Source organism: Nomia melanderi, chromosome 5 (assembly GCF_051020985.1).
Source record: "Nomia melanderi isolate GNS246 chromosome 5, iyNomMela1, whole genome shotgun sequence".
NCBI classification, from domain to species: domain Eukaryota; kingdom Metazoa; phylum Arthropoda; class Insecta; order Hymenoptera; family Halictidae; genus Nomia; species Nomia melanderi.
Genome location: NC_135003.1, coordinates 5,196,713 through 5,213,545, shown reverse-complemented (window position 1 = coordinate 5,213,545; position 16,833 = coordinate 5,196,713). Strand labels below are relative to the sequence as shown.

The following is a 16,833-nucleotide window of genomic DNA, read 5'->3' as shown; positions in this document are numbered from 1 at the left end:
ATATTGACAGTTGAATCCTTCACTAGGGTCCACGCGTCCGACACGTGGTCCTTTCCCACGCATACGTAAACATCAGGCAATACAGATAAATCAATGATACGAAAATATTAGCAGCTTCCGTCTTCGAAAAATACACCCACATTTTCACCATTCATATTTCTATAGTGCCACAGAATTTCAGATTGAATTGCTTTTTATCTTTTTCCACGGACAGGCAGTCATGGCAGCAATTCATACTTTTTATATAAGGCATCTCTATCAAAATGTTTACTGAAGCTTTCCGATTGAAATGATTCTTAAGATTACAGATATTATAAATATAAATTTTATAAACAATTGAGTAAAGTAATTGCAAAATTGAGTACGAGAAAATATGTCTAAGATTACAGTTTATATACTTAAAAAATGAAACTAAATAACATAATATATACAATATAACACATTTTCAAATCGATTGAGAATAAATTGAATATAATAATCAATGGTAAGAAATATATAAGTGTTAATTTAAAAATTTCGTATTATCACTAATACAATGTTTAACTAATGAGATTTGTTCTGCTTTCTCAAACGTTTCATGCGATTAGTATCTTAACGTTTTCCCTACGAAACAGTGTATCATACAGTCACACATTTTTTCAGTCATTAATTACAAATAAATCTAACATTTCACTCGAGAAATTTTAGAGTTTTCAGTAGCACCCTCCATTTTCGTTGACTGCCTCCCCATACGTCCGCTGGTCCGTGGCCGCAAAAAAAGGCGCACAATCATCGTCGCGTGGTTTTTCGCGAAAAACAGAGAAAATCGAGGTGAAAATCCGCAAGCGGGACGGTTCCAGTAATAGCCGAACGCGAGTAACACCACCGATTATTTATAGGGTGCAGGTCGGTCCCTCCGGACCTGGGTGCATTCTCCGACGACGACCGTCTCGTCGCTGCTGCACCTTTCGGGTATAAAGTATTCTCAGCCAGGAGTGACTCAACTATTAGGGAATTCGCCATTCAGAGGCCAGACGAAGAAGCATGGTCGCAGACGTTTACTCAGACCTTTGCCAAGATCCACACTTTGTTCTCAATGATAGAGCACCAATGATAGAGACTTCATTGGTTGATAGAGAAAGTAAACTATCTCTGAAAAGTATTTCTTCACTTGTTTTATGAATACAGAACTTTATGTTGTTGTTAGAAATATGCGAGTGACTGTTTGACATTTTATATAAGTTGTCACCTTATCGGCGAATGACGCCATTTGACGTCAAATTGTATTATAATCTTGTCGATAAGGTGTTAATAAATAACCCAGCTCTTTCTTCTAAGGAAATGAATGAATAAAAGTATATATATATATATATATGTAGTAATATAATGAATCATTAGCAATAAAAAATTACTTTTATTCATTCATTTCCTTAGAAGAATGTAATTTATTTATATATAATATATTATATATATTTATATTTATACATACCAATAATAAATAATAAATCAATAATAAATATCAATTAATATATGCCAACATTAATATAATTTATCTATTATCTTTTCAGTTATATGCATTTATAAATGAAAATTATATTACAGTTGAACGCTATATAAATAAGGATTATTATATTAGTCATAAGGAAGAATAAAATGTTTCCTCTTTCACAGTTTTACATAATTATCATTTCCAAGAACATAGTCACTTAATAAGTGCTAGAAAATCCTATACATCGATGACATCAAAACTGTTTTAAAGATATGTTGAAGGCGTCCATATTGAAGATATTAATCAACTCTCAACAACTCCTTTCAATAAAGAGTGAACAGGAAAAATGTGTTGTATCTTGTTTGCTTCGGTGATCTTGATTCCAACAATTACACACTTCTTGAACTTCTCAACAAATCCTTCCCAAGGTCCCTGCACAGTTGATCCTTCACAACGCAGTGCCCACGGTCAGCTTTTGTTCGCTTTGTCACAATGTATCGGCTTTTCTGCCACCATCTTCGACTTCGAATCACGTCTTCAGTTGTTTTATTCTCCAATCTCCGCGGAGACCCATGGTCAACCGCCAGCCCGAAATTGGACGACCAGCTTTTAAAAGTTTTTACGACTTCGTCACACTTTCTTTGCCGTTTGTCGGAGAAAACGAAATTTTCTTGCTGGCTGTGAATCGTATCGATCCGCGTTTGCCGAAAAGAGAAGAGGAGCAGGATTCTAGTGAAATTTCACGCCGGAAATTGTACACGGAGGAAGTTGTTCACCGCATTACCGGAAATGATTCTCGGAAAATCTCCGGGGTAGATGTGTCTACATCCGGTTTCGCGGAAAACAGAAAATTCATCAAAGGTTCGAGAATTTGTTTGACCAACTGGTCGGTCCCAGGCATTGAGGAGAAACAAACATTCGTTGAGGTATCTTCTTTTTTGCAATGGCGTCTTGAAATCGCTACAGCGTATGCTTTATTTGATTTTGTTTGATTGTGTAAACTGTTGACGAATCTGTTGTAATGGTAATACCGTTTAACGTTTACTCAAAACGAACGATTTATACGTATTTCTGTTTTCATCTTACAACAAATTCATTTCACTGTATTTTTAGTTTCTTTCTTTTCTTTGCAGTCTTTTAAACTTTTGCGTAGTAACAATAAGTTATGAAACTTGAAAATATTAAAATTATTTTATTATATTCGATATAAGCAGTTATATTATTTTAATATAATTAATGTTATATTTAATATCATATTAATTATATTCATTTAATATACTTACAATAAAATTTAATTTCTCATAGAAATAAAAACTTATATAGGTGTTTATAAACTTAGCTATTGATCGCCCTTTCTAATTCTTTATAAGGGTTAAAACAAAATTGAATATGGCCTTGACACCAATCAAATAATGAAAGTATCAAAGTATGTCATGAATTATGATTTATTTTATGTCATGACATACAGAAAGAAACTGTAAATGTTCGTAGTATTCGGAGTGAAATGTTCGGGAGCGACATGACAAAAAGAGAGTGCAGGGCTTTTGATTCTCGAAACACGGACCACTTGGAGACAAGACGTTTTTTATTACCTTTTCAAGGGCGAAACCCTTCGGAATATTCAGGGAGCTCTGAATGACTGTGGCGTAAGCGGTCTGCTCATGGTGTCGGAAACTGAGCAACCGAAAAAGCAGGTTTCCTGTTTGAAATGGCCTTTTTATTCGTAAATACGCGGTCTTGTTCAGTTTGCTGGGTGTGAACCACCGAAAGCAAAAAAACTAGTCACGCAATGTAGCACTTGAAGGACGAAGTATTTTCGACAGCTATAGGCCAGCTGTTTTAACACATTTTCAATGAATTTTCACAGATTCTATTGAGATACAGAGATATATCACTCTAATATTTCTCTTTGTTACCCATAAGTACCCATACAGATGTACTATTCACTGCAACTAGACCACAATTTCGTAATTTTAAACTATAGGTAATAATATAAAATACAACGAGAGAAATATTTTAACAAGACTAAACTTAATAAATTAGGTAAATTCTTTTTTCTTTTTTGTTTATGCGGTATTGTTAGTGAGAATAAAGAGAGTATAGATCAAGAGAGTACATACAATTTTAATGTGATAACTGCTTAATTAATTAAATGAATTTTTCATTGTTTCCAGTTCATGTAATATAATTAGCAAAAATATGCTTATACGCTAAAACATAGATGGAAAGAATACATCTTTAATTTAATAAATCTTTGAATTAATTAAATAAATTCATTTTTGTTATCATGCTACGGAAATTAGTTGGTGAAAATAAATACATATAAAAATATGAATACAGAAGAATCTTCTTTTACATTAACAAATCCCTTAATTAATGAGAGACACTCTTTTATGTTCCAGTGTATGTATCAGAAGAAGAGAACAAAAAAGTGAACTTTAGAAAAATCTATGATTAAAATATATTTTATTGCCAATTCTATATCAAAAATATAAAATAGATTGATAAGAATGATACTAATGGGAAAATAAATGATGGATACTCACAGGTAATTAAAGTGTGAAATTGGAATAATAAGAATCTTTGTAATTCAATTAAGTTGCGTGTGATCAACTAGCAAATTATCCCGATGGATTAAATGGATCGAATCAATTACAATAATAACTCAAACAGACCCAATCAAGCAACGAAAGCACATGCTTGAGTTCATAAAATGTAATCAAACGAGCTGTATAAACTGTTGAATCAATCGAATAATTGAATCAATATAGTCAGATGAAATAAGTAATTGGCTAACGAAATCATAATAAAACATTGTATTAAATAAATAACGCTGGAGTAATATAATGTAATTAAATCAATCACAATCAGTTTGGTTAAACACATATTGTGATTACATCAGAATTAAAGGCTGAGATCGAAAGCTCCATTACTTCACTGGTATCACTTTCATAAATTAACTTACGTGTAACAAGCTAATATTATTATCATTTAATATTATTTTTTCAACATGAAAGGAAATAATTATCAGTGACAGCCAACTAATCATAAACTCATCCCTCATCTACAAGTTCGAACTTTTATTAATTACTGCAAGTTCGCTACTTAAAAAATATTGACGTCAATATTCATAATATACACACGTACGGATACATTGTTTTGAATGACAAATAATGACAAACATAAACGTTAATATCCATAAAATTATTTAATTATTACGAGACTTACTCTATGAACTATGTAAAAAATCAATACATCAGAAAAATACCACTAATGAACAAATTATAAACAAGCAATAACCAATCATATTATTTTCATATTTTATTCTTTTTCATAAAAGGTGACTATCACAAGTTATATCAAATTAGGAAACGCTTGTTGACTGTGCAGAAGTTAGTTGTAAGTAACTAAAATGCAAGTGTTTAAAAAAGTGTTATAATTGTATTCATTACGATAAATCATTAAATAATTGAATATATTATATATAACTAAAATATACACTGTCGGTTAAAAATTTGGAACCACTTGATAAGTACCGTAACGAATTAAAAATTATGTATCTTATAAATATATAAAATAAGATAACAAAACCTATATATATTTATTACACATATGTCCATGTCCCTTTATCATATGCAAAAATTCTCCAATAAAAGTTATTTCCAAAAAATGGAAGTTTTTCTTTTAACCGATGTATCGCTTTCAAACTTTTGACCGACAGTGTACATACTCAAGTTAAAAGACATCATTTCACATTCATTTACGTAAAAATGACTAGAAATACAAGAAAGATTTCGATCGAAATCTCCGGTTAGCAAGATGTTTCGTCCTACACTCACAAACGTGACATCTCGAAGACACCCAAATCCCAGCCCAATAATTAAAAATCATAATCAACGTACAGGTTAATGTTTCACACTCTCGGTCGAAGATAACAGCATGAAATTTCACCGAAACGCAGTCACACACCGAGGCAGTCATCAAGCACTAAACGGACCGTGTCGAGTGCGTGGAGAGCAAGGTGTCCACATTTCATGCCGGAACGTGATAGTACTGTCGATAGGTACCGCCGTTACCACGTGAGTATTGATATCGAACAGCCGGCCAGCATCGGTGTCTCGATAACCATCGACTCTCGGTTACAACACGTATTCATTATCCCGTTTATTGTCGACCTTGCGGCGAATCTGATATAAAAGTGCAAGTTGTGTTCCGCAAGGTGACCGAAAAATCGCGCCAAATAGAGAGAAAGCTTGTCGGTCCAAAGACGGTCGTAATCAGGGATCGGCAGAAGGTGTCGAAAAATAATTCGCTGTAAGAGGCACTGCTCCGAATGAGAGGACTCGCCGGCAAAAAGGAAGACGTTAAGGCTGCGCTATAATATAATTATCATGCGCCGGTGTCCGCAACTTTCTCCGCGGCCGAGTCGATCGATGTCGAATTTTCATTCCGGTCGCGCACACTCGTCCTGCAACAAAAACGCGTCTCCGGGAGGAAACAACGACCGGGCCCCGTCTCACCAAACGGAAGTGACTCGAGACACTCGTGCTGCGGTCCTTTGTTCACGAAATGTATGTTGCTATTATTATATCTCGCTTTTGTTCCTCTCTTCGTGATTATTTTTCCGAGGTAACTTCATTATTACGACGATGTATTGCGTGCTGTCGTTTTAATCCTCTCGTCTCTGAATATGTATTTTTTCTTCTAACTCAGGAAGAGGAATAAGAACGGCTGCTTTCAAGTGAAATTGAAACTTTTTAGTGGAAGAAATAAGATAAGCACTAATAATAATAATTAGACTACGGATCTTTATCACGTTAACTGCCATGGTGATCACCGATGACCGGAACTTCAAAATGACTTGAAAACAATTATAAATCGTAAGATACCTGTCGTCGAATAAAAATGTTCAATAGCATAAATAAACAGGTAGTAGTGTAAGTTAAAAATTATGGTACCATATAATTCATAATCATAATTTCTTTTTATCTTCACTGCAAAAGGATGAAACGCAATGAATAAAAATCTGCAGTCTAATAATAATTAGCACTTAAGCTGTCAGCCATAAGCAAAGATCCCTGTGTACTACAATTTCCCTTTATCTTTAAAGCATTTTCTAGCTTTCTGATCAATTAAAATGTTCGTGGTACATATGTGTACCGTCTGGGACGAAAGAATTAAGTCACGGGACAGAACGTTTGAATTGACGAAAGGGTTAAGACAGGTCATGTTTGAACCGTGGTGAATATTTTCCAAGTATGATAAATATTAATGTCAAATGTCATTTTTCTGTTTTGATATTTTGAACGTTATTGGGTTATGTCCATTTTTTTATTGTATTTCATATGTAAAAAAATGTATACAGATATATTAATCAAGCTCTGTTTGCTTTTGTATTAATTTTGTGCAAGAAATTTTTTAAACAATCCAAGTTAACATACTTTTCTTACGTGATTAATTTTCTGTAACTTGTTTCGAAAAAATTGTAGAACAGAATTATTTATAATATCATATAATATTATATAATGTATGTAAAAAACTTTGTATTTGAATGATCTTGTAAGCTCTTTCGGTTTTTAAGATACTTATCTCGCAAATACTATTCAAGTGAAATTTTGTCGAACGTGAAGTTATTATGTGCGTGTTTTAGTCATATTAGGAAATGTAAGCTTCATTTTGTAAGTATTCATTTGGATTATCAGTAGTGATAATGTTATCATACACTTACTGCTTTATAAACGTGACAATGATAGCATCAACCTATTTTCTTATAACAGAATTTAGGAATTAAGAATATTGAATGAAATGGATTATAACCCAGTTTTCTTTTCAAGTTATAATATTTTCAATATTTCTTTTATTCAATTTTAAACATAACAAAAGCTCAAAAACGTCTTATATACGAAATCCTTCATGTCATACAAAAAATAATAAAAATGACTCAGATACAGATGCACTGACAAGGAACAAAAAGATATTTCACTTGCTGTGCTTTAAAAACGTCTCACGTTTTAAAATGTGCTTGTAAACGTTACGAGAAACTTTTATGCCCTGCGCATAGCAATGATACTTGTAATGGATGTCATGGTCATCTTATATATGTATCACTCATGGATTCTGACTATTTTGAGTTGAACGTAATTTTTTACTGTTTCTTCTTTTCTCTACTTCATTCTATCACAAGAGGATATTTTGTGTTACAATTATTAATTACACCTACTTTAATAAAATTAAATATATTTTATCTATATATGTAGTTTCTTTTCAAATATCAGCGATGCAATAAACATTTCAAATTATTGCATCTTTGAAGTACATACAAGGTTCCACCCAATCCTGCTAATTTCAAACAATTTCAAACAAAAACTTCTATTTTTCAAATTAACGCTAATATTACTAATTATAACCAAATTTTAACTAAAAATTCTAACATTTCAATAAAGGTATCAAATTACTGCTAATAATAACCTTAGCCATAATTCAAGACTGAAAATCTACAAATGAAATAAGTAATAAAATAATTTGTCCAACATAAAATCCGGTTAATCAATTGATTAATCTTTCTTACTCCCGTTTAACAACGTCGAATAAAAAGAATTGCTTGCTTCGCCCCCCGAAATTCCGCCTCGCAAAGGGTAAAAAATCGGATCTATCCTCCGTACGTTTACGAACCGCATAAACCGTCAGCCTTCGGCCCCGAGGAAGCCACTAATAATATTATTGCAGGTAGCCATTTATTTCGGTCGGTTTCGGCCGGCCGTCTCGCGGCGGGCCTTACTGGAGTCATAAAACCCTATATATTCTCTCACGGGTCATTTCTCATTCCACGTGGGGACAAGCGTCGCTCCTTTTTCTCTTCTCATTTCGGCGGACTCGCATAGACGCGGCTGGAAGCTTATTTAAACGCCTACAGTCACCCGATATTTTTATATGCCGAGGCGTGGCACCGTCGTCTGCCCCTCTTTCGCCCTGGTCACCCCCTTCACTGCGTCTCGCTCCCTCTTCTTACACCCTTTCACGAAAGAAACAGAAAGGGAAACCGAGAAAACGACCGAGGTAACCATTTGTTATAACTTATTGTACTGATCCGAGTTCCTCTGTTTGCGTCGACCTTCGCCCACGCAACCTCCGAGTTTCCCTCCCCTTTCGAAATGCTTAATTCGTGTCAATATTTTACTGACTCGCAAGAGATAATATTTCGGAGCTCGATGCGCCGGATGCTGGACACAAAGGCTCGATAATTGTCTGTTTTCCTGAAGGGGGTGAATGTTTTCAGGAACGAAACAATGCGCGAGAATTTAATGGGGAAATGATCAGTGATTCAATGCGAATGGTACTGCGCGCTGTACATAAACTATATTGTTTATGGGAGGTCTTGGTTAGGCGTTATTTTAACCCCTGGATAAACCAAGGGTTAAAAGTTGGTGACCATCTGTACATTACGTCTCTTTATGGTAGTTGTCTAGCGCTAAACGGAGATTAAATCTTTCGTAATCTGCTTTCAAGCGCGATTAGTATTCGTATTTAACGATCACGCAATGTTGAGCGTTATTTGAACTGTTTCGAATAAATGTTTGTCTGAGGCAATTAGTCGAATGAACGCTTGTTAGGAGAATAATTCATCGGGATAATAAATCGAGATAATAAATATTCGCTATGCGCAAAAGATTATTCCAACCGTTTGTCTGAATTTCTCTTCGCTCATTCAATTCATTATTCATTAGCACTGAACACGAGTTTATTCGAATGAAATTTCAGTAATTTTTCTTATATTTTATGCATTATCCGAGTGAAACATTTCTTCGAATAGTGCAATCATGGTACGATAGTTATGAATTGCATCGTTAAGTAGATATGTAATTGTATAATCAAGGAACAGTTAGTGAATTCTTGTGCATTCGTTTGAAACCTTAATTTATTTTCATTAATTTACGGCAATTAATATTTAGAATACAAATGATAAATGTTGCAATTCTAAAAATAAACTTTTCGCTTAGGTGATTTTATTATAAACTTTAAGTTCTGATTTATTAAAAAATTCAAGGTGAACGTACTCAATAGACTATGGTGTATAATTATATTATAAATATTTTATTCGTGTCTTGTGTGTTCTCATCTTTAAACTCTGCAGATAAGTATTCATCTTTTAAATTGAGATGATCTTACATCATGTTAAAGTTACTTAAATAAAAGGAAAGAAGATGATATTTTATAATCCTATTTACAGTTCTAATTATGTAAAATTGTAAAAGACTATTCAGATTCCTCGAGTCGTTTGCTTATTTTTTCGTGTTTCCCCAAGCACCTTCTCCAAAATGTATACCGTCACAGCCTATACAAACAAGTATATATTTTCCCATACAATCAAGTAAACTCTCTAGCGTTACTTACGTACAACCGACTCTACCTATTAGATTAAAAATACTCTAGACTAAATAAGGCGAGGCACTTAACATATTTAAAACTTTTGGACTCAGTGATGTAGACACTTGATTCACGACACTTGTTGCGCTACAATTTGGTAGGATATGTTTAAAAAATTCAACACTACGTATTCATAAACATACTACAAAGTGCATATAAAAAGAAATTTAAAAAAACTTTTGCTTTTTGTAATTTAATCTGTTTACTTACTCAGTTATAAATAATCTGGTAAAACTGAACAAAATATACTTTTGCATTGACGTTTATAAAAAAACTTATTAAAAAATACATTATAAGATATACACTTGTACCAACTATGATTTTTCAAAAAATTCTATTTATAACTTTTTAGACTTGTCTATTTTATTACCATTACTATTTATTATTTATATTACTATGTATAACACATGATTTTTAAATATTGTCCCTCCAAATTGTTACAAACACATTAATAAACATTCAACAACAACAACAGCAGTAATACCTTCTTCTAAACCTTATAGGTCCAAAGAAATGGAAGAAAAAAGTTGAATCAATATTTCTTCCAAATGACAGATAGTAAAATTAGTTACACAAACTAAAAAACAAACAAACTCACACAACAAACGATTAAAAAAAGTTCAAAACCATAAACGTACAATTAGTTACCAACCTGATATAACCATGAAGTTAAAGTATTTATTAAAAAAAATGAAACAAAGAACAAGCAGAAGTTGCTGCGCCTGACTAATCAACAGCCGGCTGGACAGGGTTAAAGCAGTTTATCGAAGCACGGCGATCTTTCCGGCGCGTCTGAACGTTTTTCGGAAGCGGAACGCCGGAACGAATCGGGAGGGCTGGTGCGTGTGGATTGCGCGATGGCGGCCTAAAGCGTTGCACCGATGGGCAAGCTTAATAATATGCATGGCCCGTCCGCAAGGTTAACGCGTCGCTTCCGGAAATTTGGTAAATTGTATGCGCGCCGGCGTGGCGCGTGCCTTTGCATATATTGCCGGTGCACGCAACTCCTTTTGTCCACGTCGTCGCCCCCACATGTTCGCGCCACTACCGTGGTTTTGTTTCCCCGCGTGCGCCACTTCCGACGCGTGTGTCTACTAGCCGAAAATAAATTTGCGCCGCGCCGCGCTGCCTGCCCGGCCCAGATAATGACCGTTATCGATGCCCCGTTCCTGCAAAGCAGATTAATCGCTAATTCTAAATGCGTTTCGAGGGCTGTTGTGAAGGGGTGGCTTCGTCCGATGCAATGTCTCGGTGATGCTCGATTAAAACTTTGACTCGACGCAGTGCGTAGTTTCCCTGGCGAGATAACGGTTAATTTAATATAACCTTTGATGCGGACTTCAACCCCCTGGATACGCACCCTTTAAAAAATTATAGCGTCGAACGATCGGTCAATCGGATCATCACGTGATCTATTGATATCTTTGATGCTGTAATTTTAACGTTATTGCTGGTGATTGATTAGCTTCGAAATGCGAATAGAATGTTTTATTTTTGATAATTGTTATTTTGTGTCGATGCGATACTGTAATCATTCTTTTACTACTGTTACCTTATAATGTATTTATGAAGTTTTATGTGATTACTTAACGTTAATTGATCCCATGATTATACTCTGCTGAAATTATTTGAATAAAATAACCGGGAACTGTAAAAACTGTAGAAAGCTTAAAGAAGAATCTGCATTCATAACGAAAATATTGTTCGTATGTTCTAATATTATCCGCGGCATATGAGTTTGATAAAAATTCTTTCAAAAAATTCCAAATCATTCTTCTATAAATATGAATTTTAAAGAAACCCTTAAACAAAAGAAGCTTTCTAATTTTTCTTAAAATAATAGAACATTTACAATTAATTTGTATAAAAACAGTTGTCAAACGCTTTTTAACATTAAACCTATTAAATGGGTTAAAATGGCCGATTCCTGAAATCTTTTTTCATAATTATTGAAAAGGTAATGAACGCTTCTCTGGGAAGTTATTAAGAAAATTGATTCAGTAATGGACAGACTGAATAACGAATGATTCGAAATTACAATAGATGCATTCTGAGAGTTTCTACGGGAAAATTAAATCAAGTTAAATCGACTGCTTGGTAGTTTTAGTGTTAATATTCTATTGATTATTTACACTCACTGATCGTATGCTTGAAATTTTCTTTTATGCTTAATAGATACTTAATGAATAAGAATAATACAATAAAAGAAGAACAATATAATAGAGTACCTCAAAGACACAAAGAATAATTATCTTTATTCCATGCACAACGACGTTAATAAAGAAACCCTGTAATTAGACACCATCTCACTTCGGTTTTCCTTTGACTCGGCTGGAGTAGAATGATTTCTGCCGCGCCCCGAGGCTGTTACTTTTGTTACGAGTCCGTAAACCCGTCTAATCCGCATACAAGATATTAGATTTTACGAAGCAATCCGCCGGACAATAGCAACGCGGACCTAACGCAACATCGGCCCGCATTATACAGCTGCGCCCCGAGGAATCTGAAAATAAATGCGCCGAAAACACGAGGCCTCGCGATCTCTCGCCGGTATCTCTTCTTCTTTTCTCTCCCTTTTTCATTTCCCCGTTTCTCCTTCTCTAAAACTACCGGACGAGTCAAATTGACCTATCTCAGAATTTTTATTTTGCAAGTATTTAAATTATAAAGACTTCGAATTTCAAGAAACGTATTGTTCTAATTTTGATAAAAAGTTGGAAATAAGTCGCTCTGATTGCTCGGTAGTTTCAGTGTTAATCCGATTTATATGTAATTTTTATAAAAATTGTAGCAATAAATTATTTTCGGTTTCTTCAGACATTCATTATAGTATTCAAATGAAACTATTTTGAAAATTATTTCATATGTCCTATGCTCTTAAGTTATCAATAATTGCAAAACAAAAAAATCGAAACTAGTTATTTTGACTATTACGTAGTTCTAGTGTTAAATAATCGCTTCGAATTACCGTGCTCCTATAAAAAATTCCATGGCGGAATCACGATCTCGGCGAAATCCTCGAAATTATTGCGCCCAAGTTTTCCACTGGCCGACGTTAACCTGAACCCTCCCCTCGGTGAAATATCCTTCGATAAAATCGCGACGAGGGTGCGAGCGATTAAACGAAGTTACGTCGACCTTCTGAAGGAACGAATTCGATCGTCCAAGCCGCCTTGAAACGCGTATATACGTAAGTATCTACTGTAACAAGCACCACTTGAATCCGAAACTTTTTGGGGTGTATATCCTCCAGCGTTCTTGAAAATTGCTCTTTGATTGTGAACTTTATTGAGTGAACGGGATTTGATTCTATCGACACTGTAAACAGCGATTATGAGTAAAAAGAGATTTAATGTTGTTGAATATAATGTACGGAACCAGAAAAATGTATTTAGGTTTGAGTTATTATATAGTGTGTTGTGTAAATAGTGATGTAAGTAGTTAAATCTTTTTTCATCGAATTAACCCTCAAATACGTGATTTTCGAATGAAAAATAGAATATTAAAAGATGACTAATTTTGGTATCAGAGGGCAATAGAAGAATGTAAAAAATCCGTATCACAGTTAAAAAGTTTTTTTTTAATCAAAAAATAAATCGATTGCATACATAAGTAAATAACAAATGAATTATTATACGTATTTTTGAAGCAACCGCAATTTTTATTAAATCAGAATGAAGTTCCAAATATAATAACGTAAACAGAAGATGTATTGTTAAAGAACAACGCTATACATTTAAGGGTTAATGTTAAAAAACGAAGCTTTCAAATTATTTCTGCTGTAACATAGATTCTAATTATTATTAGAATAGCTCAAAATTTTTCGTGCTAGGTCAAACACCAGAATAAAGGCGGATGGGAACCGTGAAACCGGAAACCCATTCGCCCGTTTTTAACCTCGGAGAAGGAATAACCAGGGACGGTGGTGGCATTGTCGAATTCGAAAGTCCTGCCAGCTGTGCCCCACCGTTCGTCGTACCGACTAGAGAAGCTACCAATGGCAGATTAAATGCAAGACACGAAGGCAATTTGCCGTGGCAGCTGCTCGACATCTGCGGATTGCATTCAGTTCGCAACTTTCGCGATCTAAGCACGAATAGTTCTAATGCGAACCTTGAGCGTCTCGAGTTCCTACGTCATGGTCACATTCGCTTATAGTCCGCACTATTGCGGATGTACGATTCAGACTTTGTTTTAACCAGTGATACCAAACACCTACGCGGAAGCGATCATGAGAATAGAGGGTTCGAAACTGATATCCAGGCTGCAGAACTTTATGCAGATTCAGGAGCTCCTATGAAAGAATTTAGAGAAACAAATAATCCAAGAAATTTTTACTTTCTTTTACTGTACTTCTTAGGGAATAAATATAAAGTGAGATTCTATGTGTTTTAATTGAATGTTACGCGTGATAAATTGAGAAAAACATTTGTACTCTATAAATCTGTAAGAATCCACTGTTTACTCTGATAATCTGAATATTTAAAATTCTTTGAAAGATTAGATAAAATAGATATTAGCTATACTATAATTGAAATTCAAAATTTTATTATTATAATAGATTACTTAATTTTATTACTACTTGTTTCTACGATATAAAAATAAAAAATAATTACAAAATATATATCTAAACTGCGAAATTTAATGATTTTAGAACGAAGAATCTGAAAGAAAATGTTTATTCACAATTTTCAATTTATTTCTACGTGTAAGTACTTACTACAAAATAATATTCGAAAAATAATATCGGATAAAATTCGAAAAAAAATCGAAGAACCAAGAGCGATATTCACATGTCTTGTGGAAAAAATTTCTCTGCAGCACTTTCGTGCGCGAACGCTCGCGCTGTCAACCAAGTGCTCCAACTCCATTTTGAAGCGCAAGTAATCACTCCATAAGGGGAGCACGCTGGTTCACCCTCGAACACCAAAAGAAATGGGGCGCCGTGCACGTCAATGGAACTGTCTCGCCGCCGAAAATAAAAACGGCCGTCCACGATTTAGGACGGCGACGATAAAAATAAGTGCACTCGGAGGGTCTCTGAATTCTCGTTGGCGATAACAGATTAAGTACTAAATGCGGGAGCACTGGTTCCACTGATCCCATCGGCTAGGCGTAAGGTCGTGAATGTGGTTATTTAATCGAATGTTGCCAAGCTGGCGCACGCTCAATAAATGTTCTCCTTTGAACCACTACCATCGAAGTGTTTATTTACCCATTAAGTATGCAAGACAAGGTGTTGACAACGGGTGGCCAATTGAAACCATGTTATCAATGAGAAATTATTAAACGTATGCTTGTACGAACAAGTTGTGAAGTATCCAAAAGTTATGACCATTTTATTGGTGTATTATGGAAGAGCAATTAGGGTGATTTTATGTAACTTAGATGGTAAATATATTTGATTGTACAAGATCCTGTATGGAGGAAGGTTAGTAAATTTTTATGGTGGTTTCATTTCATTTACAACTTAATGATACTTGTAATAAAGCGAACAGTTTGTTGCTTGATACTGAGCTTAGTTTTATTAGCAAATTAATTCATGAAATTCTATATTTTCTTAAATGCATGCGATCTATTTGAATAAATATAAATATTTGAACATAATGGATGCAAGTTGCAGTGGAAAACATCCTTTAAATTAATAATTTATACTCTACTGCTGATTAAAACATTTGAAAAACAAAATAAATGTGAGCACATTATGAAATATCCGTTGTGAACAAACTTTACTATTACATAAGAATAGAGTAATGAAGGAGACATTAATTATAACAAACAAGATAACACAAGAAATAACTTTCAGAATGATATTTCGTATTGTTTTGTTACTAGTAAGTTATCTAGGTATAAATTTCAGTTTTCGCAATATTATTGTATCTTTGGAGCTTTGTAGATTATAAATTCTACAATACAAAATATAGCATTGTATAATATATTTATAACCTACTACTATATTATGTGACCTGGATAACATTTATATTTATGAAAACAAATTAAAAATATTCACTGATAAGTTGACTCATTACAAAACAAAGGATAAAGCACAAACGTTGCATTACCGTTTAGTAGTTACGCTTACATTTCCTACGTTCATTTTCTCAAAGCATAGCCCAACATCATAACAGTACAATGCAGTATTGACTTAAACGATTCCATTAGTCATTATAATCGGGTGTGGCCTTTCAAGAATTTACTAATTCTAAAACTTCAAACCTTACAGAATAGAAAGGCATGTACAGCATCGTGAATACCACACAAATCGTAACGAATTACATTTCGACTACATAAATCTGTTCTAATTAAAGTTCCGAGCGCACAGCTTTAAATGTCACGAGTAAAAACCGTAGTTTATTTCCGGACAACCTAATAACACAAAGAGCGTGCTTCACCTGCAATACACTTTACCATTCTCCCACGAAGAGAATGGAAAGCGAAAGCGCCTGAATCGCAGCCAGCCTGCCTGCATCGTTCTTATCTAAGCATCAGCATCTCCTAGAAAGACAACCGCGTCTGAAACCATTCAGAACTTTCGTCTCGAAATACCAGGGGATTAAAGAGTCACTTCCCATTTAATTCTCACGCATCGAGGAGATGAAATCCGTGGAAAAGGGCAGCGCAACGGCGTAAAGGGACTTAATGCACGCCCTTCTCGGCCAGATTGGTAAACGGATAAAAGAAGTGAGAATATTTCGTGCCTTAATCGTCGCGTAAAGTCCATCCAATGGCTGGTTGAACGTTAGATCAAGATAATTCGTAGCGTTACGAGCTCCCAAGACCTGAAGTCCGTCTGGATGTTCCGTTATAAGACTCTACCAGTAGGTATCATCAGTGATAAATTCCCCAAACACCGAAGTTGCCTACTATCGAGCATCGACTGTAATCTTCAACATTCCAAAACGTTCCCCAGACGCTCCTTAGCTGGCAACGTCTTTCGAACT

The 16,833-nt window shown here is 34.5% G+C and overlaps 1 protein-coding gene across 8 annotated transcripts in view; it reads right to left on the bottom strand.

Annotated features, from left to right (window-relative positions):
• Positions 1-16,833, bottom strand: part of LOC116430995 (uncharacterized) — a 289,607-nt gene that overhangs the window by 86,254 nt on the left and 186,520 nt on the right. Inside the window, exon 1 of one of the 8 annotated variants that reach the window (XM_076367625.1) lies at positions 5,371-5,448. The exons of the other annotated variants lie outside the window; for them this stretch is intronic. The gene's annotated coding sequence lies outside the window, so the exon portion shown is untranslated. Of the gene's footprint in view, positions 1-5,370; positions 5,449-16,833 lie in introns of those variants that run through there. 8 annotated transcript variants of the gene reach the window in all.